This window comes from Xenopus laevis, chromosome 8S, assembly GCF_017654675.1.
Source record: "Xenopus laevis strain J_2021 chromosome 8S, Xenopus_laevis_v10.1, whole genome shotgun sequence".
NCBI classification, from domain to species: domain Eukaryota; kingdom Metazoa; phylum Chordata; class Amphibia; order Anura; family Pipidae; genus Xenopus; species Xenopus laevis.
In genome coordinates this window covers 93161393-93188089 of record NC_054386.1, presented here as the reverse complement: position 1 = coordinate 93188089, position 26697 = coordinate 93161393, and the positions used below count along the sequence as shown (strand labels likewise).

The 26697-nt window shown below is 40.4% G+C and overlaps 1 protein-coding gene across 2 annotated transcripts in view; it reads left to right on the top strand.

Annotated features, from left to right (window-relative positions):
* fut8.S (fucosyltransferase 8 (alpha (1,6) fucosyltransferase) S homeolog) overlaps positions 1-26697 on the top strand; it is a 130618-nt gene that overhangs the window by 12201 nt on the left and 91720 nt on the right. Inside the window, 1 exon segment of one of the 2 annotated variants that reach the window (NM_001096957.1) lies at positions 14118-14151. The gene's annotated coding sequence lies outside the window, so the exon portion shown is untranslated. 2 annotated transcript variants of the gene reach the window in all.

Sequence of the window (26697 nt, the reverse complement as noted above, 5' to 3'; positions counted from 1 at the left end):
GAGGAGCAAACTGAGCATGCTCAAGCCCAAGCCCTGGAGGTTTAAGCTGAAAACAGGAAGTCTGATACATTATGATTTACATGTATTTTACCCTTGTTGGAAGCAGCAGGGCCTCAGATTTGTCCATCCTGAAATAAAAATACAGGCGTGGAATTATGTAAAACTGGGGATAGAGAAGTATGACATCAGCAGCTGGGAAATTGACAATATGTCCAGCCCCATGTCAGATTTCTAAATTGAATATAAAAAATCTGTTTGCTCTTTTGAGAAATGGATTTCAGTGCAGAATTCTGCTGGAGCAGCACAATTGACTGATTCATTTTGAAATTTTTTTTTTTCCCTTGACAGTATCCCTTTAAATAAACTCCCATTCGAAAATTCTGAACTCGAAATTCAACCTTTGATAGATTGCACTCGGGCGGTTTTTCCTGCGGTCCGCTGCATTGCGCTTTCTTCTGTTGAGCCGCAGGGGAGCACAGGAGTAGACGCACTCAATTCAGACGCAACACAGACGCATGTAACTGCTGAATGCAGGTGAAATGCAACATGCTGCGTCCCACCTGCGTTTGGCGCTTACATGCGCAACGCAGGAGAGCGCAGGAAAAACCGCCCGTGTGTAAGAGCCCTAATAGTGTTTTTGCCACAGGAATTTTTTTTTTGTAAAAGCCGAGAAGTTCTTCCTTATTTTTTTTTTCTTTTACAAATAAGCCCCCTAAAGTGATGTGTCCACAGAGAGTTTCCCACTGTTACACAATTAAGTTGCGTCGCACTTTCTGGTCCGCTTAAGCTGGCGTTGCCACAAAGCAACACTCATGGGGTTTATTTATCAAAATCTGATATCCTCAGATATCTAACACACATACCTGCTATGGAGGTACTGGGGTTACAAGTTTATTTTAAAGGAGAAGGAAAGCCACCAAAGCAGATTATTGCCAATAGATAAGCCACAATAGTTCAAGCTATAACACTATGTTTATTCTTTACCATACCTGAGTAAACAGCTCTAGAAGCTCTCTCTGTTTGTTTAGCATAGCAGCTGCCATATTAGCTTGGTGTGACATCACTTCCTGCTTGAGTCTCTCCCTGCTCACTCCTAGCTCTGGGCTCAGATTACAGCAGGGAAGGGAAGAGTGAGAGAGGAGCAAACTGAGCATGCTCAAGCCCAAGCCCTGGAGGTTTAAGCTGAAAACAGGAAGTCTGATACATTATGATGTACATGTATTTTACCCTTGTTGGAAGCAGCAGGGCCTCAGATTTGTCCATCCTGAAATAAAAATACAGGCGTGGAATTATGTAAAACTGGGGATAGAGAAGTATGACATCAGCATTAGGAGACTTATGCCCTGTGACATCACAAAATGCATTTCAACAGACCGTAATTAATAGGGCATGTCACACTTTTCATACACAGTGACATATCCAGGCACCACATGACTGATCCGAACACGTTTCAGAATCTTTCACCGATTAACGAGTGAGTTACGTGTGCATTTGAGACATTACTCAACACAAAGTTGTTGTTGTTCCGCTCGGTACAAATCCACCCGTTACTTCAGAAGCTGTTTGTTTGAGAAGTCATTAGGATACCATCATTACTCAAAGCGGAGCGTAATTAGCTAATTAGCTTGAACTCGGCAAAAGCAGACTAAAAGAAAATAGACATTTTTCATAGGACACAAATAAGCGAAGCAGTAACTTTGTGATTTAATCTTTGTAATGAAGAGCATTAAGCAGGGCCATTATTTTTTATTTTTTTCTCTCTGTGCTGGTTTTAGCTGCCCTTTAATCATTTGGCTGAATTAATGAGTTTGCTTAAACAGGTCTGCCCCCTGAGTGCATCTAATAAAATGACTTCTTGTCCATCCCTTACCCTATGCATTGCTCTTCCCTCCAATCTGCTCCCTCTGCTAATGCTTGCTTTTATTTTTGGTATTTTGGTGGGTTTTTTTTGTAAATAAATTTCTAAAATTCTCCATTTTCTGAGTTTTCAGTGATGGCAGTGTTTAAACCAATACTTAATCAATGGTCGAATTAAAAATTATAAATTCAAATTTTCAAATTTTTTTTTTATGGTCAAAACTGTCATTCAACTAGGGAGTTATTCACATTTGATTCGAGTTTTTTTAAAAAAAAATTTAAATACGATTCGAATATGATTGAAGCTTTTGGGTCTATTCAATTCATCTGAGTTTTAAAAATTCGGTTTTATTAATAAATTTCAATTGGTCGAATTCTGAATTTATGGGAGTTTAGGAAAATGTTTAAAAACTCGCCTGAATTTGAAATTCTCTGACGGTTATTTCTATGTATTTAATAGTATACGTGTGTATATAGAGCTATGAAAGGGGAAGTAAAGTCTAAAATAGAATAATGCTAGAGATGCTGTATTTTGTAGACTAAACATAAACATGAACTTACTGCGCCACAAGCCTAATCAAACAAATGATTTATGCTTTCAAAGTTGGCCACAGGGGGTCACCATCTTGTAACTTTGTTTAACATCTTTGCAAGACCAAGACTGTGCACATGCTCAGTGTGATCTGGGCTGCTTAGGGATCGTCATAAATTATCAAAACAGCACAAGTCAAATAATATCTGCCAGAAGTCGAAACAGCAAGACTGATTAATAATCAGAATATACAGACTGCACTGGGTCCTATGTTGTCATGTAATCTAATGTGGATTTTATAGTTTTGTATTTTTAACTCAAACTTTCTCCAACTCTGGCTGGGACAGTGGCCTGAGGAGTAGTGTTGGGCTGGTAGACTAGAAATCCATTAGTTTGTCAGCTTTGAACGTTGGCAGTTTAGCAAAAAAGGATTCTTGGTGGCAAACCAGAGTCTTGCGACAGCCCTCCCCATCTGCAATTTCAGCCTATGATTAAGTGCCGGACGGCACGAAATGCTTAAGGCTGTGTATTGATTTTTTTTCCCCCCTAAAATAAAGTTTTCAGTTTTTTTACAAGCCTCTTTTGTGGGATTTGTGGGTGCCTGCCATTTTTTACTTTGTTTGGATACGTCACCTCGAGCTGTAGGTCTGGGGAATGAGCACCCAGACCCCACATACTGCTGGTGAGATCATAAACTTTTTAGCTTTACATTAGGACTTTTTTCTTTAAAGGACCACTAACAGCAAAAATTTTCTAAATAAATGAAGTTATTTCTTAATAAAGACTTAGCGACTTTAAAGTTTAATATGTGTTGGTGTTTTTTTTTCGTAGCATACTAATGAATCTGTTTTTTAAATTTTTTAAATCTTTTTTGCTGCTACTGGTCCTTTAAATGCAATTTCAGCATGCCTGTATTCATCCTCCGACTGCATGCTGTCATTAATTGTATATACTCACGCCTTTGGAGAAGTGATGAAGTGACGCCTTATGATGTCCTAGAAATAAAAATTCCTTGCGTCTCTAATGATTCTGGAGGTTGTAGCATACCTGCCAACTGTCCCTCTTTTGACAGCTCAACGCGCAGTCCCTCGTTTGTACCGGAAAGTCCTGATTTTCTCTGCACTGAACAGCCAGAAAAAGAAACAATGTTTCTAACTTAATTTTCTTATGGCAGAGAGCCCAGAACAGCCACAACAGAAGATAAGATACATACAATTCAAATGTATCAAGATAAGCAAATAAGTAATTGTAACAATATAAGATAACAGGTCCCCTGGGAAAAGTTAAGACTCCCAGCTTAAAGGGCAATTCACCTTCATTAGCAAAACTGCAATAACTGAAAAAAAACCCCACAGAAATATGTTCAAACTTTTATAACCTGCCAAATTTTGTAAAATGAACATGGTAATTAGGTGGTGTGGCTACAAAAAATGGCGGTGGTCAAAATATTTCGCCACGATTCGCACGGCAACTTTTTTGTCCCTCTTTTTATTTCCAAAATGTTGGGAGGTATGGTTGTAGTGAAAGGACTTCATCCCTGGCTTATGAGCCTCAAGGAGTAGAACGCAGGTTTTTATCAAGTATTGATAAAGCAGTAGTGTGTATTTAAAAGAGAAATGCGTGGTGCACCGAGAGAAAGCAGAGTCATTACTACGCTGCCAATTGATTTTAAAAGCTAATGGACTCGGTAAACGATGCTCTCATCTGCGTCGGTAATATATTCGCTTGTTATCACAGGCTACACCAGCTTTATGGATCTTGTGTATTAGTATATTCACAGTAGCACTATGTAATAATATTCCTAATAGGAAGCCGTATCTCCAGTGTACATTTTAATGGAAAAAGTGGCCTCCGTTAGGTCTAATGTGCTGCGGTGAATGTTTTTTGGGTTTTTTTTTGGCTGTGTTTGGTTTTTACACATCTATCATTTAAGCAATATTGTATATTTGATAAGGTGTCAAGAAGCAACACTGAATGATATATATACAAGCACCCAGCATATATTTCTCAGTGTTGTTCTATATTCAGACAGTGCTGTCATAGAGATTTTTTGGCTTTATTTTTTTCTGATCTTACATATAGGATAAGTAGGAACAGCACAGATGAATAGGTGATCAAAGTATAGCTTTCAAGCCTCCGCAACTGGATAAGGGCTGACGAAGAATGTGATGCAGTACATCTAAAGCTGAATGTCTATAGTTTGTATATCTCTTCCAAAGACTATTATCCACTATTACTATAGGCACCATCTCTCCCTACTATACCTGCTATCCCACAGTCACACTCCCTTCCCAGAGACTATTATCCACTGTTACTATAGGCACCATCTCTCCCTACTATACCTGCTATCCCACAGTCACACTCCTTCCCAGAGACTATTATCCACTGTTACTATAGGCACCATCTCTCCCTACTATACCTGCTATCCACAGTCACACTCCCTTCCCAGAGATTATTATCCACTGTTACTATAGGCACCATCTCTCCCTACTATACCTGCTATCCCACAGTCACACTCCCTTCCCAGAGACTATTATCCACTGTTACTATAGACACCATCTCTCCCTACTATACCTGCTATCCCACAGTCACACTCCCTTCCCAGAGACTATTATCCACTGTTACTATAGACACATCTCTCCCTACTATACCTGCTATCCCACAGTCACACTCCTTCCAGAGCTATTATCCCACTGTTACTATAGACACCATCTCTCCCTACTGTACCTGCTATCCCACAGTCACCCTCCCTTCCCAAAGACTATTATCCCACTGTTACTATAGACACCATCTCTCTCTACTATACCTGCTTATCCCACAGTCACACTCCCTTCCCAGAGACTATTATCCACTGTTACTATAGACGCCACTCTCCCTACTATACTGCTATCCCACAGTCACACTCCTTCCCAGAGACTATTATCCACTGTTACTATAGACACCATCTCTCCTACTATACCTGCTATCCACAGTCACACTCCCTTCCCAGAGACTATAATCCACTGCTACTATAGGCACCATCTCTCCCTACTATACCTGCTATCCCACAGTCACACTCCCTTCCAGAGACTATTATCCCACTGTTACTATAGGCACCATCTCTCCCTACTATACCTGCTATCCCAAGTCACACTCCCTTCCCAGAGACTATTATCCCACTGTTACTATAGACACATCTTCTCCTACTATACCTGCTATCCCACAGTCACACTCCCTTCCCAGAGACTATTATCCCACTGTTACTATAGACCCCATCTCTCCCTACTATACCTGCTATCCCACAGTCACACTCCCTTCCCAGAGACTATTATCCCACTGTTACTATAGGCACCATCTCTCCCTACTATACTGCTATCCCACAGTCACACTCCCTTCCAAGACTATTATCCACTGTTACTATAGACACCATCTCTCCCTACTATACCTGCTATCCCACAGTCACACTCCCTTCCAGAGACTATTATCCCACTGTTACTATAGCACCATCTCTCCCTACTATACCTGCTATCCCACAGTCACACTCCCTTCCCAGAGACTATTATCCACTGTTACTATAGGCACCATCTCTCCCTACTATACCTGCTATCCCACAGTCACACTCCCTTCCCAGAGACTATTATCCACTGTTACTATAGGCACCATCTCTCCCTACTATACCTGCTATCCCACAGTCACACTCCCTTCCCAGAGACTATTATCCATTGTTACTATAGGCACCATCTCTCCCTACTATACCTGCTATCCCACAGCCAAAAATTGGTCTGGTTTGAGGTGTGCTGCCACTGACCTATAAAGTATGAATCTTTTATGCTACTCTTTTTGATTCTTCTAAAACGTGGGAGAGTTATAGAAGTAATGTGCTTATATTATTTTTCAGTAATTAATAATATTCCTAACATAGTGTGAGCTGAAATGGCCTGTGTTGGATGCCCACTCAGTCACACTGTCCTGTCAGCACCCATTTTCCATTTTTAGAGGCAACGCTTTATTCTGCTTGTTACAGTGTGTGCGAGAGCTCTGCTCATAAAGATAAATAGTGAAATCTCCAGTAGGAAAACGTGTCACAAACAGAATCTATCTCAGACAATTGTTATGATTTATTGACAGGAATTTCTATTATTTTGTTCAGCCTCTAGTTTGGAATTAGTTTCGAGCCACAGAGCATTTTTCTGCCTGTTTATCCCACTCCTGTACAGTGTTTCTGAGTTAATTAAGTTCCTATCTCTCTGTCTTTTTCCCTCTAGTCTTTTACTGGCAAAGATTTCCTGAGCTGAATTATCCTACGTTTGCAATTAATTTCACTGGTGCTGAAAGCAGAGCGCTTTTGTGTAAATCATAAATCTATAACAAATTAAAGTAAGATTTGGTGTTTAAATTCTCTTCACCATTTAATTGTGTAGCCAGTACATGGGGATGGACATCAGGTCCCCCATTCTGGTGCACAAAAAAGATCTTGAGATGATGCAAGGCTTGTATTAAAGGAAAACTATACCCTCCAAACAATGTAGGTCTCTATAAAAAGATATGGCATAAAATAGCTCATAGGTAAAACCCTGCTTCATGTAAATAAACCATTTTCATAATAAACTTTTTTAGTAGTTTGTGCCATTGGGTAATCATAAATAGAAAATTGCCATTTTAAAAAATAAGGGCCGCCTCCTGGGATCGTATGATTCACTGTGCAACATACCAAACAAACTTCTTAGGTCACATGAGCCAATTAAAAGACAGAGTTGTGTCTTTTGCTTCCACACTTCTTCCTGTTACAATTAGAGCTGCAGTATTTCTGGTCAGGTGATCTTTGAGGCAGCACACATCACGAAATGGGGGTTCAAGGCAAGAGATGGAAAAGGGCGTTATTTACTTTAATATGTCACTTAATCTGATATAAACTATCTGTTGCTCAAGTATTGGTTTTGGGGGTATAGTTTTCCTTTAATAATAGCCTCCTTGATATAACTACGAGTTCCCAGACCGAAGGAAACTATTCAAATAATTTTTATATATATATTGTAATTTAAGTTCATTTTGCTTGACTATCGTGATCAAATTGGATTTGGAGTATTTTTTTCGGGTCCCCTTTAAAGCAAACCGTAAGGCTAGGGCGTACAATGATATTCTTGATATTTCTGAGCTTCCTACTTTGTGACAATCGGGGGAGGATATTTTCCTGATTTAGCACAATAAATCACATGTGCACAAAGCAAGGTTTGTACAGAGTGGCTTTGCCGATGGAAGTGGAAGAATTTGACTAGTCTACAGAGAACCTTAAATGATCTTAACGGGCCAGACTTTGACTTATTTGAATTCTACATTATTTCGAGTTTTTTTCCACTTGGGTTCTTTAAGGACTTTGTCTAAGGACTCTGAAAAAATGGATTTTCTTTTTTCTTTGTTATTTATGTTTTTTACTTTTCATGTCAAGTGTCAAGTATTGGAGAATTCCATAATTTTTTATGGCTATTCTGTAATGCTCATTACTATACTATTAATAGCAACTCTGAGTGCTTTAAGGTAAGTTTCACTTTTATTGACTGCCCAGAATACCTTGGGTTGTATAGGTTAAAGGTCACAAAAGCCATAAATAGGTGTATTTGGTTATGGTCCTTGTTCACTTGATAAAGGGTATTGACCCGAAACATGTCGCGTTACCACAACCTGGAATAAAGGTTCTACAGTCAATCTGCTGGAGTTCCTTTTTTGCATTAGGATTATTTATTAATTCAGTTGCAGCATAGAGCAACTATTAGGAATTTTACATATTTTTCTATTTCCGCCTACTGACCACCAAGTCTTTTTCTACTTTTGGACTACACAGAACCTTGACCTAATCCCAACTGAACACTTGTAGGATAAATTAAATTGCTAACTTTGATCCTGGGCTGGTCCTCAAAATCAGTGTCCAACCTCACGAATGCTGTTGTGGTTGAGTGGAAGCAGATCCCACCAACAGTGTTCCAACATCTAGCAGATTCCTTTCCAGGAGAGTAGAGGCTTTCATAATTAGGGAGATCTAATTTTCTATGAACACTCCTTGGTTTGGATGAGATGTTGCATAGACCGGTGTCTGGATACTTTTGGCCATATAGTTTGTTTTCCAGGTGTCTACTGGTTAAGCTTCATCATCCCTTTGTGTGATTTCCTCTACTCACCTACAAAGGGGCTTGAAATTACATCTACTAATTGAAATGAAACACGTGTTTGAACATTCATAGACTGTCATATTGCATGTGCTGGCTGGGCTAAGCAGATTTTCTTTGCACTCCTAGGAAGGAGGATTTAATGTTACTGTTTTTGAGACATTGTGGGAAGTGAGGCGTGTAAAGAGAAATTGCTCCTGGCAGCCACTCAGACACAAGCAAATAAAGCCTTATACATATTGAGAAGTTGTTTTTTCAGGCTATGGAAACATTTACATAGATTTATGAGCCAGGCTCTTCATACTAGTAAGGGCCCATGATAACCTTTAATTTGCAACATGTTAGCACTTTACAGCCACTTTACTCTCAATTTTTTATGCAGATTTATTGCAAGTTGATGTATGTTCTGGTATATGGCTTTCTGTACTTGCTGTGAGATAACGTTGGGGCTAGAACTAGGGATACACCAAATCCAGGATTCCAGGTTCAGGATTCGGGCAGCATTTTTTCAGCAGGATTTGGCCTTATGTCTGGCCGAACCAAATCCTAATTTGCATATGCAAAGTAGGGGCGGGAAGGGAAATCACGTGACTTTTCATTACAAAATAAGGAAGTAAAAAAATATTTCCCCCACTTTTTCCAAATATGCAAATTATGTTTCGTTTGGCCAGACATAAGCCCGAATCCTGCTGAAAAAGGCAGAAGCCTGGCCGAATCCTGAACCAAATCCTGGATTGGGTGTATCCCTAGTTCTAGCCCCTATGTTGCATATGCAAATTAGGATCTGGTTCGGTATCTGGTCAAATCTTTCACAAAGGATTCAGGGATTCGGTACATCCTTAGCTAGAATTGGTTGTTTATGGTCCGAATGGACTGGCCATGGCATTAGCTGATGGCAAGCCCCCCTGCAATGCTAGGTTACTCCCATTCAGCCTTCTTATATCTGTAACACAACAGGAGACCTTTTATGAGGTTCGATTCTGGATGTAGGCTTCTGTGCCTTGGCTTTTGGTTTAAGAGCCTGTTTAATATTAAGACTGATTTCTTCATTCCAATATATTAATAAAATTAATACCTTGAAAATCTGAAATGCCAGCTGATGCTAGAGTAGTAAATAAACAGAGGTGCTGAGCTAAAATGCTTATTTGCATGTGCAGAGTTTTGGCAAAACCATCACGGTATGTTCAGGGCTGGGAATAGGGCCATGTTTTTCTACTTGCTTATTGCCTTTATTACATTAGTCTTAGCGTATGTCTGGGTATGGATTGTGTGTGTGTGTGTGTGGAACACAGCGGTTGAATGAAATAGTCTGGGAATGAGTGACCTTGTTATGTTATGGAGAAGTTGACTTGAGGTTAACTGATCATCTTTGGTGCTAGATCCTATTCTAGGTACATTGGTTTAAATATCTCTATCTCTCAGTGTCCTTGGGGTACTTAGTGTGCTCTTGTTTGCGGTCCCAAAAAAATAAAAAACAGTAAGACTCATAGGTGAAAAGAGCTATGTAAAGTAAATATTTCAATTTCCTCTTTAAACTCACCCAACAAATTTTTAAATTCTCTGTAATCTCTGTTACAATTCTCAGCTTTACATTGTGCCTTTCTATAGTTGTCTCCTAGAGTATACAGTGTTACATTTATTCCACCATAAAGCGGACTATAGACACATAGGGCAAATTCACTAACCTCCGAAAATTTGGCATCAACGGATTTGATCACAGCGCAACACTTCGCCAGGCATAGATTGTTTCAGGACTACGCTAATTCACTTAAATCCGAAGTTGCGTCCAGGGTGCCACATGCTTGCGAAGTTGCGCTAGTGTTACTGCGCCAAGTGAATCGAAGCTGCGTTAACGTTGCCTAGTTTGCATATGGCGGGAAGTTAAAATTCAATGGACGTATATGCTGCAGCAAATACATTACATTACACAAGCCCAGGAAACCTTAATGAAATACAATAAAGTTGTTATAATGCCCTACACGTGAGCCCAGTGTATAGTTTATGTGCCATATGTTAGGAAATGTAGGGGGGAAGCCGGTTACCCCCCAAAAAATTACGCTCTTTTGCAGCCTATCACCCTGAATAAAAGGAAGACACTAGCATTAATAGAAACATTTTCAACTATTTTTTTAGGAACTCCTATCTACTCTATTGCACTTTGCCTCGTCTGAGGTGGTGAAGGCAAGTCTGGTGCAAGAGGTTACGTTCAGTAAAATCCACATCTTCGTGAATTTGTGTAGTTACGTCCATTCGCCAGAGCGCAAATTCGCCTGGTGTTAGGGAGCGAAGTCCCGCTAGAGTCATCTCCTTCGCTAGTGAAGTTACGTCGGAGACCGTTCGTAAATCGGCGAAGTTCCGAAATTACGTCACACTGGCGAGTTTTCGCCAGCCTTAGTCACTTCACCTTTAGTAAATTTGCCCCATAGATATTAGTCCTTGTACGACGAACTGTTGGATATCGATCATTCATTTCAATGCAACCTTCTAAATTCTGATTTAAATTGTATGATTAAAGTAGGGTAAATAACAAATCGGATCATATACTGGCCATTGATTGACAGACTGCAGTTGTACAACTGTTATGTTCAACACATGCACAGATATTATTGTTAACCAACAAAAATTTTCTAACATGTCCCAATGACTAAAGAACCGATCACCATGGTGTGAAAATTGTCTGGACAATTATTCCACTGATGGTTCGAAAATCGTACGAAATTATGTTTGTCTATATCCAGTTTAAGTGCCTCAATGGAATACAATCATTCCTGTGTATGATTCAAGTCAATGTCGATGTTTTACACCTGGTTAAATCTCAACCTGTTGGAAGGTTCCATTTTTTTCCCTAGGCTTATTAGTCACTTGATTAAACAATGCCTCAGGGATAGAGGAGGGGCAGGCAATAGTTGATTGACAGTTGAGGTATTGAAATGTGTTTATGAATGCTTTAATAAAAAAATTGAATTTGGATTTCATGTTTAATTTGAGAAAGTTATAGGGAAGAGCTTTTGATATGAAACATAACAAAAGTGGTGTAAAGGTGATACCTTTATTGGCTAACTAAGATGATAATCACAGCAAGCTTTCAGAACATTGCAGTTCCTTCTTCAAAGCTGATTACCTAGAAGGAACTGCAATGTTCTGAAAGCTTGCTGTGATTATCATCTTAGTTAGCCAATAAAGGTATCACCTTTACACCACTTTTGTTATGTTTCACATCAAAAGCTCTTCCCTATAACTTTCTCAACAGGCTAACACGGTGCAAAAAACTTTACCTGGAACCACAATGTTTAATTTGAAAAAGACTTTAATTATACAGTGTTTTTATGTCTGGGTGACAGCTCCACTTTAAGCTATGATGGAGTGTCAAGACTAAGTAGTGCTGGACTGTAACCATTTGGGGATCCAGACATATACCAAAGCCCACACAAACAATTTGTCCCCAACCGAATCCTGATTACTTATCAAAAATTTCCAGAAGCGTGCTTTTAAGATAAAAAATAATTTTATTACATCTTTTAAAAATCAAACAATTCCCTCTTGGAGCTTTACGCGTTTCATGCTTACCTAGCACTTAGTCACCGCAATCTCTGACCGAATCATGGATATAGTCTCTCTCTCTCTCTCTCTCTCTCTCTCTCTCTCTCTCCTCTCTCTCTCTCTCCTCATGTTACACCCTTAGAACAAGGCCCATCACAAGTTGACATTGTACATACTTTGCATGTGGCCCGGCTGGAAAATTATGTCTGGAAATTATTTTTGTACATTGGCAACTTTTTTTAATTTTTATTTTGCGGCTATTGCAAAGGCCACATTTAATTTGGATGATCTTGATGCAGGAGAAGACTAGGGTCTTCTCCTGCATCAAGATCATCCAAATTAAATGTGGCCTTTGCAGTAGCCGCAAAATAAAAATTAAAAAAAGAAGGGTCTTTTACACATGCCGTGATTTGGAGAAGGTTAATATGCTCTGTCCTTTCATTTCCCCCCAGAGTACAACGTAGCGCTCGAAGCTCTTGAATAAATACCACATTGTAAATGATGTCTCCATTTACAGAACTAGATCCCAACTCTGAAATAAGTCATTCCATTTACAATAACAGCGACAACTTTGTTAGCAGGCAGGCATGGCGACCTTTTTTTTTTTTTTTAGTCACGTTGAATGATCAGTCATTCTTGTAATGTATTCTTTTATGCGATTTAAATGATATATTACAACACTTGTTAGGAACATATTACTTTATAAAATCTTGATCATTGCTACCATTCATTAAAAGTTTCTGTATTAATTTTGATTATTCTTGCTGTTGGTGTTTTATCTACCATACAGCCTTACGTTAAAGGGATACTGTCATGGGAAAAAATTTTTTTTTCAAAATGAACCAGTTAATAGTGCTGCTCCAGCAGAATTCTGCACTGAAATCTATTTCTCAAAATAGCAAACAGATTTTTTTATATTCAATTTTGAAATCTGAAATGGGGCTAGACATTTTGTCAATTTCCCAGCTGCCTCTCGTCATGTGACTTGTGCCTGCACTTTAGGAGAGAAATGCTTTCTGGCAGGCTGCTGTTTTTCCTTCTCAATGTAACTGAATGTGTCTCAGTGGGACATGGGTTTTTACTATTGAGTGCTGTTCTTAGATCTACCAGGCAGCTGTTATCTTGTGTTAGGGAGCTGTTATCTAGTTACCTTCCCATTGTTCTTTTGTTTAGCTGCTGGGGGGGGGGGGGAAGGGAGGGGGTGATATCACTCCAACTTGCAGTAAAGAGTGATTAACGTTTATCAGAGCACAAGTCACATGACTTGGGGCAGCTGGGAAATTGACAATATGTCTAGCCCCATGTCAGATTTCAAAATTGAATATAAAAAAATCTGTTTGCTCTTTTGAGAAATGGATTTCAGTTCAGAATTCTGCAGAATTTTCATTTTGAAAAAAAAGATTTTTCCCTCGACAGTATCCCTTTAAGCCTTCCTCCAAATGTTTCTGTGCTATTTATGCAATGGATCGATAGCTATAGTGTTGACTGAAGCAGAAGGGGTTCCAAGAAATGCAGGAAGCCTAGGGTCCCCATAACACTCACTTTCTTAGCTCAGTGATTTGACAGCCCTATAACAGCAATAACACAGGAATAACTAATTTAGTAGGCCATCTTTTGAGTGTCACTGACCCTGCACATGCTCAGTGTGACTTGATTAATCAGTTTTGATGCAGAATGCCAAAGTGCCGTGGTTGTTTGGTTGTTTTCAGAGAACAGAGGTGTTCGCAGAATCCCCAACATAAGTGCTCCTGCTAAAAAAATGTAGTACGATGAATCAATATGTCTTTTCAAGTAGTCCTTTAAGGATTATAGCAATGAGATCTGTTCAGGTTCTGGTAATAGTGCAAAACAGACATCCGGTGTCCCAGTGTTAGAATGATAAAGTAGAGATGGAACCAACGGGGTAATGGGCAAGCAAATCTGCTATAAAATGAAGCAATGTGGATGAAAAATATGATAGCTTTTCCCCCAAAGGCAGGAAAGAGACATGGTATATGAAATGTTTTCTCTGATAGATGCGCTTACAATTTTTCTCTTTCTCTTTGCAGATAAGATCGAGAAAATAGACAAGAAGCTCCTGCTGTAAGTCTCACCTTTTTTTTAAATTTTTTTTATAGTTCTGTTATTTTGTAATGTACCTCATTCTACCAGAATCTATGGAGGTGATTCAGACATTGTGAATTAACAAAGTATTTAATCATGTGCAATTTACGTTGTATCCAAACACTGCCATCCATTTGGTGAAATCGCCAAACAAGCAAATCTCTCCCCTGACAGACACTGCTTGGGTGGGTGATATTGTGGTAATGTGATTATTTGGCCTTTGGGTGGACTATATCATGGTAATGTGATTAATTGGACGTTGGGTGGCCGATATCGTTATAATGCGATTGTTTGGAACGTTGGGTGGGCGATATCATGGTAATGCGATTGTTTGGGCCGTGGGTGGGCGATATCATGGTAATGCGATTGTTTGGGCCGTGGGTGGGCGATATCATGGTAATGCGATTGTTTGGCCATTGGGTGGGCGATATCATGGTAATGCGATTGTTTGGGCCGTGGGTGGGCGATATCATGGTAATGCGATTGTTTGGGCCTTGGGTGAGCGATATCATGGTAATGCGATTGTTTGGGCCTTGGGTGGGCTATATCATGGTAATACGATTGTTTGGGCCTTGGGTGGGCGATATCATGGTAATGCGATTATGTGGGCCTTAGGTGGGCGATATCATGGTAATGCGATTGTTTGGGCCTTGGGTGGGCGATATTGTGGTAACATGATCATTTCGATGTAGGTGATCAATTAGCTGATTTTGCCCAGATATCAATTTGGGAGGCCCATTGGAGGGCCCCATATACGGGCAGACAAGCTGCTGAATCAGTCTAAAGGACCAGAATCAGCAGTTTGGCGTATGGTACTCCACCTGATTGCCCCCTGGCCAAATGGAAGGATACAGTACAAGGGGCCATACACAAGCAAGACTGGGGCTCCTCTTCACATCCAATGGAAATGTTCTGCCAGCACCAGTAATTCTTGATCAGCTAATATTGTAGGATTATAGGTCTATACAGCCTCCAAATTCCCCTTAGTGCCCAGTTGGCTGCACCATGCAGCCTAATGCCCATTTCTCTGGTTATAATTCAGAACATAATAACTGACTTGTCAATTTTCCCCCTGGGCAAAAAATGTGATTACTAGACCTTTTGTGAGTGATCCATTTCCATGTGTCCCCTGGGGTTTCTTGACTGACCATATTGTCCATACATGACCAAGTTAGACCAATTTATTTGCTTTGTATGGAAAAGACTTTGATCTGTCTTAATTAGTTTGTTCCCCAAACATAAACAGACCATTATAACACAATATGGGCATATTCCTTGATTTTATCTACATGTGTTCTTTTTGATTCAAAGTGTGCCGTTCAATTCCAGGCTTCTGTGTATCACTTATGTTTTGCCTAGCAAAATAAACTCTTGCGTTTGCTATGTGATTAATTCATTTTGTTATGATTATATATCATGATTATATGATTATATTTTGTTATGTGTTGTCTCTGCAACCTCTAGGCGTAATAAATTTGCCTTACATGATTGTTCATTTACCCCATGTTGCAGTTAGGATATAATAGTGACGGTTTTTGAAAAAGAGAACTCCTTTATAGACACAATTTTATAGTGATTATGAACAGAAAACTCAACAGTTTATTCCCTAGTATAGAAGATTGCAAGTCATTTGAATAAGATGAATATGTTTAAAATACCATATTTTACATACAGAACTTATTGCACGAGGCTAAAGTTTCAGCTTGTCAATAGCAGCAATGATCCAGGACTTCAAACTTGTCACAGGGGGTCACCATCTTGGAAAGTGTCTGTGACACTCACATGCTCAGTGGGCTCTGATTGGCTGTTGAGAAGCTAAGCTTAGGGCTCGTCACTAATTATCCAGCAGAAAATGAGCTTCCCCTGTAATATAAGCTGATGCTACAGGTTTGCTGATTATTAAATTCTGATGCTAATTACACTGGTAATTAATTAGCACAGAGCATGTGCAGTGAATCAGCAGAAAAGAAAATGGGGAGCTACTGGGGCATTTTTGGAGACACAGATCTTTACTGCTAAAGGACTGTGGTTGCCTTGGGCTGGTACAGACGCACAAACATAATGTACAACATTTCTAGCTACTTCTTTAGTTCTCCTTTAAAATAAAGCAGTGCTGTCCAACTTCTATGGTACCGAGGGCCGGAATTTTTCTAATCTACATGGTGGACGGCCAATAACGGAAGACAGTCACTCCCTGTTTTTAGACCACACCCACTTTAAACCACACCCATCTTACCGTTAGACCATATCCACATTAATAGCACACCAAAAAACCAAATGGTTGGTGCTCACTGCAGGGATCAGGGCCGGAACTAGGGGTAGGCCGAGTAGGCGGCTGTCTAGGGTGCCATCGTTGAGGGGCACACTTTTAAGGGGATTTTTTTCGGTTTTTAATTTTTTCGTTTTTTCAAGCGTTTTTTTTTGATAATTTGTTTCAGTAATCATGGTCACCCAGTTGGGTGCAATCCATCTCCTTCTCCCTCTTGCCGGCAAGTAATGGCTCCTTCTGTGCGGTGCAGCGTGAAGTGCGTACACACGTCACTGATGTGTTGGGTGACAGAGAGAGGCAGAGAGCTGGGGGGCTGCTTGGTGTGGTTCTCGCTGCTCTCAGCCTTGCACAGTTGCACTGAACTAAAGACATTCTTTCTATTACTGTAAAGTGTGAAGCTTCCTGCTGGCTGCTGTTGGCACAGGTAAAGATTGGGGGCAATATGATGGCTGCAGGAGGGCTGTATGATGAATGGCTGCTGAATTTGTTGGTACAGGTACAGGGGGCAGTAATATAAATGAAAAAGTGTTGTACATTTTCTTGCTCTCTTTATTTAAAAACCATCATGGTAAGGAGGGAAATGGTAATGCAGGACAGGGGGGCACCGAGTGAAGCTCTTGCCTAGGGTGCCAAACTACCTTGTGCCTGCCCTGGCAAGGATGTCACTCATATGTGAAAAAAGCTAAGTCATATAAGACATACCCTTAAATTCATATGCCTCCTCCTCCCCTGTGTATAATACAGTACCCCAGCATATGATTAAACACCTTAGGGGCCACTAACAATAATTTTGAAATGCTAACAAACCCCCAGAACAAATACCACACACACAGGGAGTATAGGGAAGGCAGAACAGAGCAGGAGACAGGAAAATCAGGACCAGTCTAATATGTACCACATACAGTGACACAGTGCTGGTGCCTCATTAGCATTTTGAATCCTTTGCTCCTAACATTTATTTATGTGGCACTGACATCTTCATTCACCTCTGAATTGGAGGAGCTTACAATCTACAACCCTAACCTGCCCTCCCTTAGCCCGCGCACCACCCGCATCCGCACTTACGGGTTGCTTTTATAGACCCGCCCCGCCGATGCTGTCACAAAAGGGGTGGGGCGAGCAAGCACAGTGTCTATAAAAGACGAACCCGGAAGTTGGAATCCAGCATTTGACGGTGGCAGGCGGGGAGAGCGGGAGAAGAGCGGGGAGAGCACCCGCGAAGAAGTGTGCGGGTGCCCACCCGACCCGCGGGTATCTGGCCGGCCCGCACATCACTAGCCCGCACCCCCCTCGGGCACGCCGGTGGTTCGCACACTTACGAATCGGCCACAATCTCGGCTTCCGGAGGTGGCCCATCCCTGGTAGTTCCGTTACTGGTCAGAACCCATCTCCGGAACCCCAGCGCTGAAGGACAGCAATGCTTGCTAGGAACTGTAGTCTGGCAGCAGTTAGGAAATCTATGAAGCACTGCCCAAGAGAACGGTGCTCTGCAAAGACATTGGTGTGGAATGTGGTGTAATTCAGTGTGTTTGCCTCCCTTTCTATGTCTCAGGTTTATATGACAAATAAGCAGAAAGAGTGCTGCAGGCTAGGATGTTAGTACAACCCATCCCCCTGATGTCACGCTGTAACCTTTTATCAATCATTCTGCCGAGTCGACACGCTTACGCCTCGTCTTCCCTGGCCTCCTCCCCACGGCATTGATTAGAGCGCATTTGTCTATATACTTTGTGGCTGAATCCCAAACCCCAGCCAGCAGGCAGACACAGCAGGTTGGCACTCTGTACTTTCTTTTACTGTGATGGACTGCCCCAAATGGCTCGCTCTGCAGACTTTGTTGTATGTCACATTAACAGCCTAAAGCTATGTTTATATTCCTTCTGTTCCTTATTTGAAACTGCTTGGAAAGCAAATAATATATTATAATAAAGACAGGATAATAAATACATGTTTCTTAACTAGTTAAGCTTTCAGTCTGTGGTCTCTCACACACTTTTGTGTAGGTGCCAACAACTGTCTCTTCCACGTTATTTGCTCTCAAGTGCACCGCACCTACTCTACGTTCCCTTTTTAAATGGGTTGTTCACCTTTCAAACACTTTTTTCAATTGAGTTGTTTTTAGATTGTTCCCCCGAAATAAAGAATTTTTTTTCACTTACTACGTAAAATGCGGGAAAACTTAAAATCAGGGGACTTAAATTCGAGGTTTCACTGTATATCTTAAAGCTAGGAGTTGGGTCCTGTGCATTCTATTGCTGAGCCTGCTCCTTAAAGGAGAACTAAAGCCTAACGAAAGAAGTAGGTAGAAATGTTGTACATTCTGTTTTGGGCTTCCGTACCAGCCCAAGGCAACCACAGCCCTTTAGCAGTAAAGATCTGTGTCTCCAAAGATGCCCCAGTAGCTCCCCATCTTCTTTTCTGCTGATTCACTGCACATGCTCTGTGCTGATGTCACTAACTGAGCTTAGGGACCCACTCACAATATACAGTACACATAGAATAGAAATGTCACAATATAAGGCTGATTAGTAATTAATACACATAATTACTACATGGCAGCACAGAAACCAGTGCAATTAGCATCAGAATTTAATAATCAGCAAACCTGTAGCTTCAACTTATATTACAGGGGAAGCTCATTTTCTGCTGGATAATTAGTGACGAGCCCTAAGTTTAGCTTCTCAACAGCCAATCAGAGCCCACTGAGCATGTGAGTGTCACAGACACTTTCCAAGATGGTGACCCCCTGTGACAAGTTTGAAGTCCTGGATCATTGCTGCTATTGACAAGCTCAAACTTTAGGCTTGTGCAATAAATTCAGTTTATGAAATATGCAATTTTTAGTCATTCATTTATGGGGTTTAGTTCTCCTTTAACATTGTTTTATGAAGGGGGTATGCCCTAAATCGGAAATGGGGTCGAAGAGGGAAAACCTCCTAAAGGTAGCCGTACACAAACTTACGTTTTTCGGTACATGTATAGTGGGTGGGGTGATCCTGACCAGTGGCGTAACTAGATATTACAGGGCCCCACAGCAGATTATTTTTCAGGTTTTACCAATATTTATTTAAATTGTATATGAATTAGGACCTCATGGTGCCCCTATACCAACCCTGCAAAAATATAAAAGTAGACTTCCTTGTACACAGTAGGCTAAACTATGAGCTTGTATAGTATGGATGTAGGCTGTTTTTTAAATGTCACCTGTTCTCAAGTGACATTTTACTCTAGTGACAATAATTCTTTTTCCATTTTCACATGAATCAGTGATGCCTTTTCTGTTCTTTCACCACAGTACCGGCTTCATATTCTTTTGCTTTTACTTATCTGCCTCTTCTCCAAGCCAACCTGCTAAAAGACAGACAGTGAGATACAGGACTGATCCTATATTATTACTTGCAGGGTTCCCCATCTCCGGCACTCAGAGGAATCCACAGGGCCAAAAGTATAAGTTAAAAAAATAGGTATTTATTAATCAAAGTTAAATGTATACCCTACGTGTTTCGTACCAGCAGGGTACTTAATTATGAGTAGGGATGCACCAAATCCAGGGTTCAGTTCGGGATTAGGCCTTTTTCATCAGGATTCGGATTTGGTCGAATCCTTATGCCTGGCGGCTCCTAATCTGAATTTGCATATGCAAATTAGGGGCGGGAGGGAAATTGTGTGACTTCGGATTCAGCCGAATCGTTCACAAAGGATTTGGGGGTTTGGCCGAATCCAAAATTATGAGTTTAGATCTCACCCACAGGAAATGAGCTTTTATACAGAAAACAACCAATCAAAAACAATTAGATTTAAAAAAGGGAAAAAGAAAAGGCAGTTCCCTAAAGGGACAGTATACCCTAAAAAACAGAGTCAAAAATATACTATATATATATATCTATATGAAGTAAAACTGTACAATATAGGGGAAGAAATTGTAGGATAAGAAGCCATACATTTATTGAGTAGGGTATACAGTTTTAGATTCGTAACAGGTCAAAAAGAAATGTAATCGATACAAAAAAGCCGCACTCCTAGGTCTTATTAAATGGAAAAAATACAAATATTTATTTGTTCAACGTTTCGGCAACAACACACGTGCTGTATAATATATATATATATATATATATATATATATATATATATATATATATATATATATATATATATATATATATATATATAGATGCAGATTCTCTCTCGGCACAGGTCACGGGCATACAGCTAAAATGGAAACATTGTGGGCTAAAGGTTAACAGGAATCATATTGTTTTGCCTACGCAGAGGGATAAACCTATAGGAGATTTAAGATATATTATATATATATATATATATATATATATATATATATATATATATATATATATATATATATATATATATATATATATATATATATATATAATAGGGATGCACTGAATCCAGGATTGAGTTTGGGATTCGCCTTTTTCAGCAGGATTCGAATCCGAATTAGCATATGCAAATTAGGGTCGGGGAGGGAAATCTCATGACTTTTTGTCACAACACCAGGAAGTAAAACATGTTTTCCCCTTCCCACCCCTAATTTGCATATGAAAATTAGGATTCCGATTTGGTTCGGTATTCGGCCAAATCTCTCGCAAAGGATTCTGGGGTTCGGCCGAATCCAAAATAGTGGATTTGGTGCATCCCTAATATATAAAATCTAATTTTTGCATATCATTTAATTTACTAGGGATGCACGGAATCCAGGATTCGGTTCGGGATTCAGCCTTTTTCAGCAGGATTTGGATTCAGCCGAATCCTTGTGCCCAGCCGAACCGAATCTGAATCCTAATTTGCATATGAAAATTAGGGAGGGGGAGGGAAATCGCTTGACTTTTCGTCACAAAACAAGGAAGTTAAAAATGTTTCCCCCTTTCCCCATCCCTAATTTGCATATGCAAATTAGGATTCAGTTCGGTTGAATCTTTCGCGAAGGATTCGGGGGTTCGGCCAAATCCAAAATAGTCGATTCGGTGCATCCCTATAATTTACATATATAAATTAAAATATAAAGTTTTTACTTTTAACCTTACACATTTGTCACTAAGCACCCAGGCCCTGACTGGCAATCAGTGGCTTCTGGCAAATGCCAGTGGGGCTGCTGTAAGATGCCATAGACAGTCACTATTTAGTGGGCTGCCAGGGGGCTGTTTGGGCCTCTGTGAACTTGAAATGCCAGGGCCTCTTTTAAATCCCAGTCCAGACCTGAACCCAGGTTCCAGTTTGTGGAGTGCACCTTTATTACTATATCCATCCCACTGAAGCTGCTATATATATTAGCCTCGCTACTTACTCCAAAACCTACTGATTTGTGTTTCTCTGTTTGCACCAATGTCTTCAAGCCTCTCACTAGCTCTCCTGCTGGCGCTGAACTAAATCTCTCTGTGTCAGCCAACAGCAGAAACCCCACCGGTGGGTGAAGGACTTGGAGTTCAATAAAGCTGCCAGCAGGACAGAATGTCTCCGTCTCTCTAAAGTAGACCATGAATTTTATTGATGTTTCTGTGGAAGGATATTGTGGAAACCTGCGCTCACTGGAAAATATCTAAATGTTTAATAAGGGCATCAGCTTCTCCCCAGCAAAGATTTGATTTGGAACGTCTAGCAGCTGCTAAGGACTGTCTGAAGGAACACCTTACTTATTAGATGATACTGCAGCCATGTTGGGGGTTAGAGAACCACTGTTGCAAAGAATGGAAATAAATGAACATTAAAACCGATCTACTGTACGGCCAGTAGCTGTTTGCTGCCACTTTGGCCCTGCCTGGCAGTGAAGCTGTTAACAAGGGAAACTTACTGCTATGGAGCTTGGTCTCCCTCCTCTCAGACATGTGCTGTTTCTTATAGTCCCTTGGGTTTGCCCCCAGAACCCTCTGATTGTGCATTAATTGACTGAATGGGATTCATTTGCAACCACAGTGACCTTGTGGCAAAACCTGTCAGTCGCAATCTGTCCACCCCACTCTAAAGGGTTCCTTCTCTGTTAAACATTCAAAAGATGTCCCTGCCAGGCTGGCGGGCAGCCTCCTTCTTAGCATTCCTCTTCTTCCTTCACACTGCTTGATATATTCTGCTGTGCTATACAGCTCACAGTTTCAGGCTCCTCTAAGGATCTTGCATTTTTTATTAAAGGAGAAGGAAAGCTACCAAAGCATTTTATAGCCAAAAGATTAGCCACAATAGTGCAAGCTATAACACTATATTTATTCTGCTGAATGCTTTACCATACTTGAGTAAACAGCTCTAGAAGCTCTCTCTATTTGTTTAGGATAGCAGCTGCCATGTTAGCTTGTTGTTTCATCACTGCCTAAGTCTCTCCCTGCTCACTCATAGCTCTGGGCTCAGATTAGAGGAGGGAGGTAGAGAGGAGCAAACTGAGCATGCTCAAGCCCAAGTCCTGGAGGGGACCTGTCACCCAAAAAAATTATTCCAAATAATATTTTAACACATTAGTCAAGGAAAATAAATTTTAATTACAGAGTATAAATTATCTGAATCTTGTTTCCATCAGTCTGGGAATTCATAATTATAGCAAGCAGGCAGCAGCCATTTTGTGGACACTGTTTTTAAGGAATGCCTTGCATCATCTCAGAATGTTGTTTGTGCACCAGAATGGGGGACCTGATGTCCATCCCCATGTACTGGTTACACAATTAAATGGTGAAGAGAACGGGGGAATGTGGGGAGAGCAGTGACATGTAGGAAGTGCTGAATGGAAAGTGAAAGTAATTGTCTGCCCCGCCTCTATGCCCATGCCATAGAGGAGGGGCAGACAATATTTGATTGACAGCTGAGATTTTTAAATGAGCTTACAACAGCTATTAATGCTTTAATAAAAAATAGAAATTGGATTTCATGTTTAATTAATTTGAAAAGGACTTTTATTATACAGATTTTTGTGTCTGGGTGACAGGTCCACTTTAAAGCCTAACAAAGAATGCCCGTGGGCCAGATGAATAGTAAGTTTCTCTCCCAGCAATAAATCCAGTGATACAGTAATCTCTCTGCTCTCAGAGTACACGCCTGTACAGAGTGCTAGCTTCATGTAATCTATCAGCAGCCAATGAAGGGCCTGGAGGAGTTCTTCTTGGCAGGCGGCAATAAGTTTTGATTGAGGGAGGAACAGAGTACAGGTACTAAGAGTACTAAGCATATGGCAGAGACAGAGAAGGCATGGAACAAAGGGTTAGGGTATGAATCCGTAATGTGCCAAACTTCTCCATCTTGCAACTGCTTTAAAGGAAAGATCTCTGCATCCGTTTCCCATCAGCGGTGGCCCTGAATTATAAAATAACGGTATTAAAAACACTATTATAAATGGGGAAATTTGACGGGAATAAAATATGAGCAGTGGTTTGACCCAGCAGGCTGAGAATGGGCAGAGTGTGTGGTTCTTATCTGCTGTCAGATACGAGATTTCTATACTCCTTTTTCTCTGTGATCCCATTCAGCTGTCAGTCATGTTTTTCCGGCAGGCGGTTTATGCTCTTTCCTGTACCTGTTATAGTATTAATTGCGGCCACGGGGCGCTCAAAGACCTGCCATCGTGCTCAAGCCAACCTTTAATAGCGGTTATTGTCAGACCCACGGTCATTATAGGTTGCATCGCTTCTGCCTTCCTCTGCTCCATTGTGCACCTTTCTCATTTTAAAGAAACAGTTCAGTGTAAAAATTAAAACTGTATAAATAGATAGACTGTGCAAAATAAAACATGTTTATAATATAGTTAGCTAGCCAAATATGTAATATATAAAGGCTGGAGTGACTGGATATCTAACATAATAGCATAATACATAATATATTTTGTATATATTTAAATAGGTTTGTACATCTACAAGGAGTATGTGAAAGAGCCAAGAGGAAGCTGCACCTGCCACATATTCTGGGCTCTCTGCCAAAAGCCAATTAAGTTCTAGAAACTTTGTATCTTTTTCTGGCTGTTCTGTGCGGGAGAACTAAGAGAAAGTCAGGATATTTCAGTAACAATCTGGGACTGCGGGCTGAGCTGTCAAAATCGGGACTGTCCCACGAAAAATTTGAAAGTATGGTCTGTAGTGCTCAATATACTTCCAGCATCCATAGGCAGTTGATAGAGGGAAAACTTGGGGTTGTAGTTCAAGGGGAACTATTGCGAAAATGAAAATTTAATATAAGCTTCATCATACTGAAATAAGAAACGTTCTAAATACAAGCAATTAAATATTTTGCATTATTTCTGAAATAATCAAGTTTATATCCACTATTCCTCTCTCAGCATCTGTTTCTCTTCATTCTCTCTTCATGCAGCAGTTGGGTGTCAGATATTCATTGACAGTTAGATCCAATATATCTTATAGGGGGGGCTCCCTTTCCTAACAGATGAATTAGAGCTCACTCAAATAACTGATTCCAGTACAAACAAAATCTAACAAAATAACTACCTTTTGCATAAATTCTGCATGTAGAGAGACATGATGTCTGGTGATTTAAATAGAGTGAGCTCTAATACATCTTCTAGGCAAAGGGAATCTGTTATTTGGGTGAGCTCTAATACATCTGCTAGGAAAGGAAGCCCCCCCTATAAGATATATTGGATTTAACTGTCAATGACTATCTGACACCCAACTGCTGCATGAAGAGAGAATGAAGAGAAACAGATGCTGAGAGCGGGATAGTGAACATAAACTTGATCATTTCAGAAACGGTACATCATTTTTAATTGTTTGTATTTAGAAAGTTTCTTGTTTCAGTATGATGAAGCTAATATTACATTAGATACTTCCAAACACTTTATAAGCTTGTCAAATTGATTGCATCATCATCAATGTGTCCTTCTCCCAGGTTAGTTGGGTTGTCTTATCATCGGTGGTTCTTATCTGCCCTTTATAGAGAGAAAAAAAACATTTAAATGAGTTCCAAAGCCGTGTGTGCGCCAGTTCCATTCTGCATAAAACACCGACCCCCCGATGAAGTGGCTCAGCAAGTAGCTTGTATTCTAAATAGACCATTAATGGGCAATCACACCTTGCAGGCAGTTAGAGCACTTTATCCATACAATCAGGGCCCTTGCAATCACCATACTACGGCATTGCTGCTGAAAGGTGTAATTTTATTTATATGCTAGCCGTGGTGGTTTGAGCTCTTTATAAGATTAACTGCTTCTGAATAATTGTAATCCGCAAACAAACCGTTGGCTGGGAATAGTTTATTTGCAGCTGTAAAGTTTGAGAGACAATATGCTGATCTGTTGTGAACACAATAACAGCTTCTATGGCTGAATAAAACATTTAAAGGAGAAAGAAAGGCTAAAATTAAGTAAGCTTTATCAGAAAGGTCTATATAAATACACCAGTAAACCCTCAAAGTAATGCTGCTCGGAGTCCTCTGTCAAAAGAAACACCACATTTCTTTCCTTCTATTGTGTACTCATGGGCTTCTGTATCAGACTTCCTGTTTTCAGCTTAAACCTCCAGGGCTTGGGCTTGAGCATGCTCAGTTTGCTCCTCACTCCCTCTTCCTCCCCTCCCTGCTGTAATCTGAGCCTATAGCTATGAGTGAGCAGGAAGTGATGTCACACCAAGCTAATATGGCAGCTGTTATCCTAAATAAACAGAGAGCTTCTACAGCTTTTTTCTGCAGAATAAATATAGTGTTATTGCTTGCACTATTTTGGTTGTGGCTCAGTATTCGGCCGAATCTTTCACAAAGGATTCGGGGGTTCGGCCGAATCCAAAATAGTGGATTCGGTAAATCCCTAAACATAAGAAAGGGCAAAATGCTTGTATGGAGTTACCAAGCAATAGCATTTGTACAAAACATATTCTTCTTGTGTGATTATCCTTATTTTACTCGGGAGAAAAAGGGGTCTGGATTTTGGCTCATATTTGGTTCATAATTGGGTGACAAACTAGGGCAAAGTGACTAACGCTGGCGATAATTTCCCAGCGTGACGTCATTTCCGTACTTCGCAGATTTACTAACGGGCGCCGGTGTAACTTCGCTAGCGAAGGAGATAGACAGCAGTGCAACTTCGCACTCTAACACCAGGTGAATATCCTCTCTGGTGAACAGACGTAACTGCGCAAGTTCACTAAGATATGGATTTTACTGAACGTTACCTCTTGTGCCAGACTTATCTTCACCACCTCAGACCAGGCGAAGTGCAATGGAATGTATAGGACTTCCTCAATTTTATAGTTGAAAAATTTTCTAAGTCCCAAAAAACGCTGGCGTCTTTTTACTTTTCAGGGTGATAGGCTGCAAAAGTC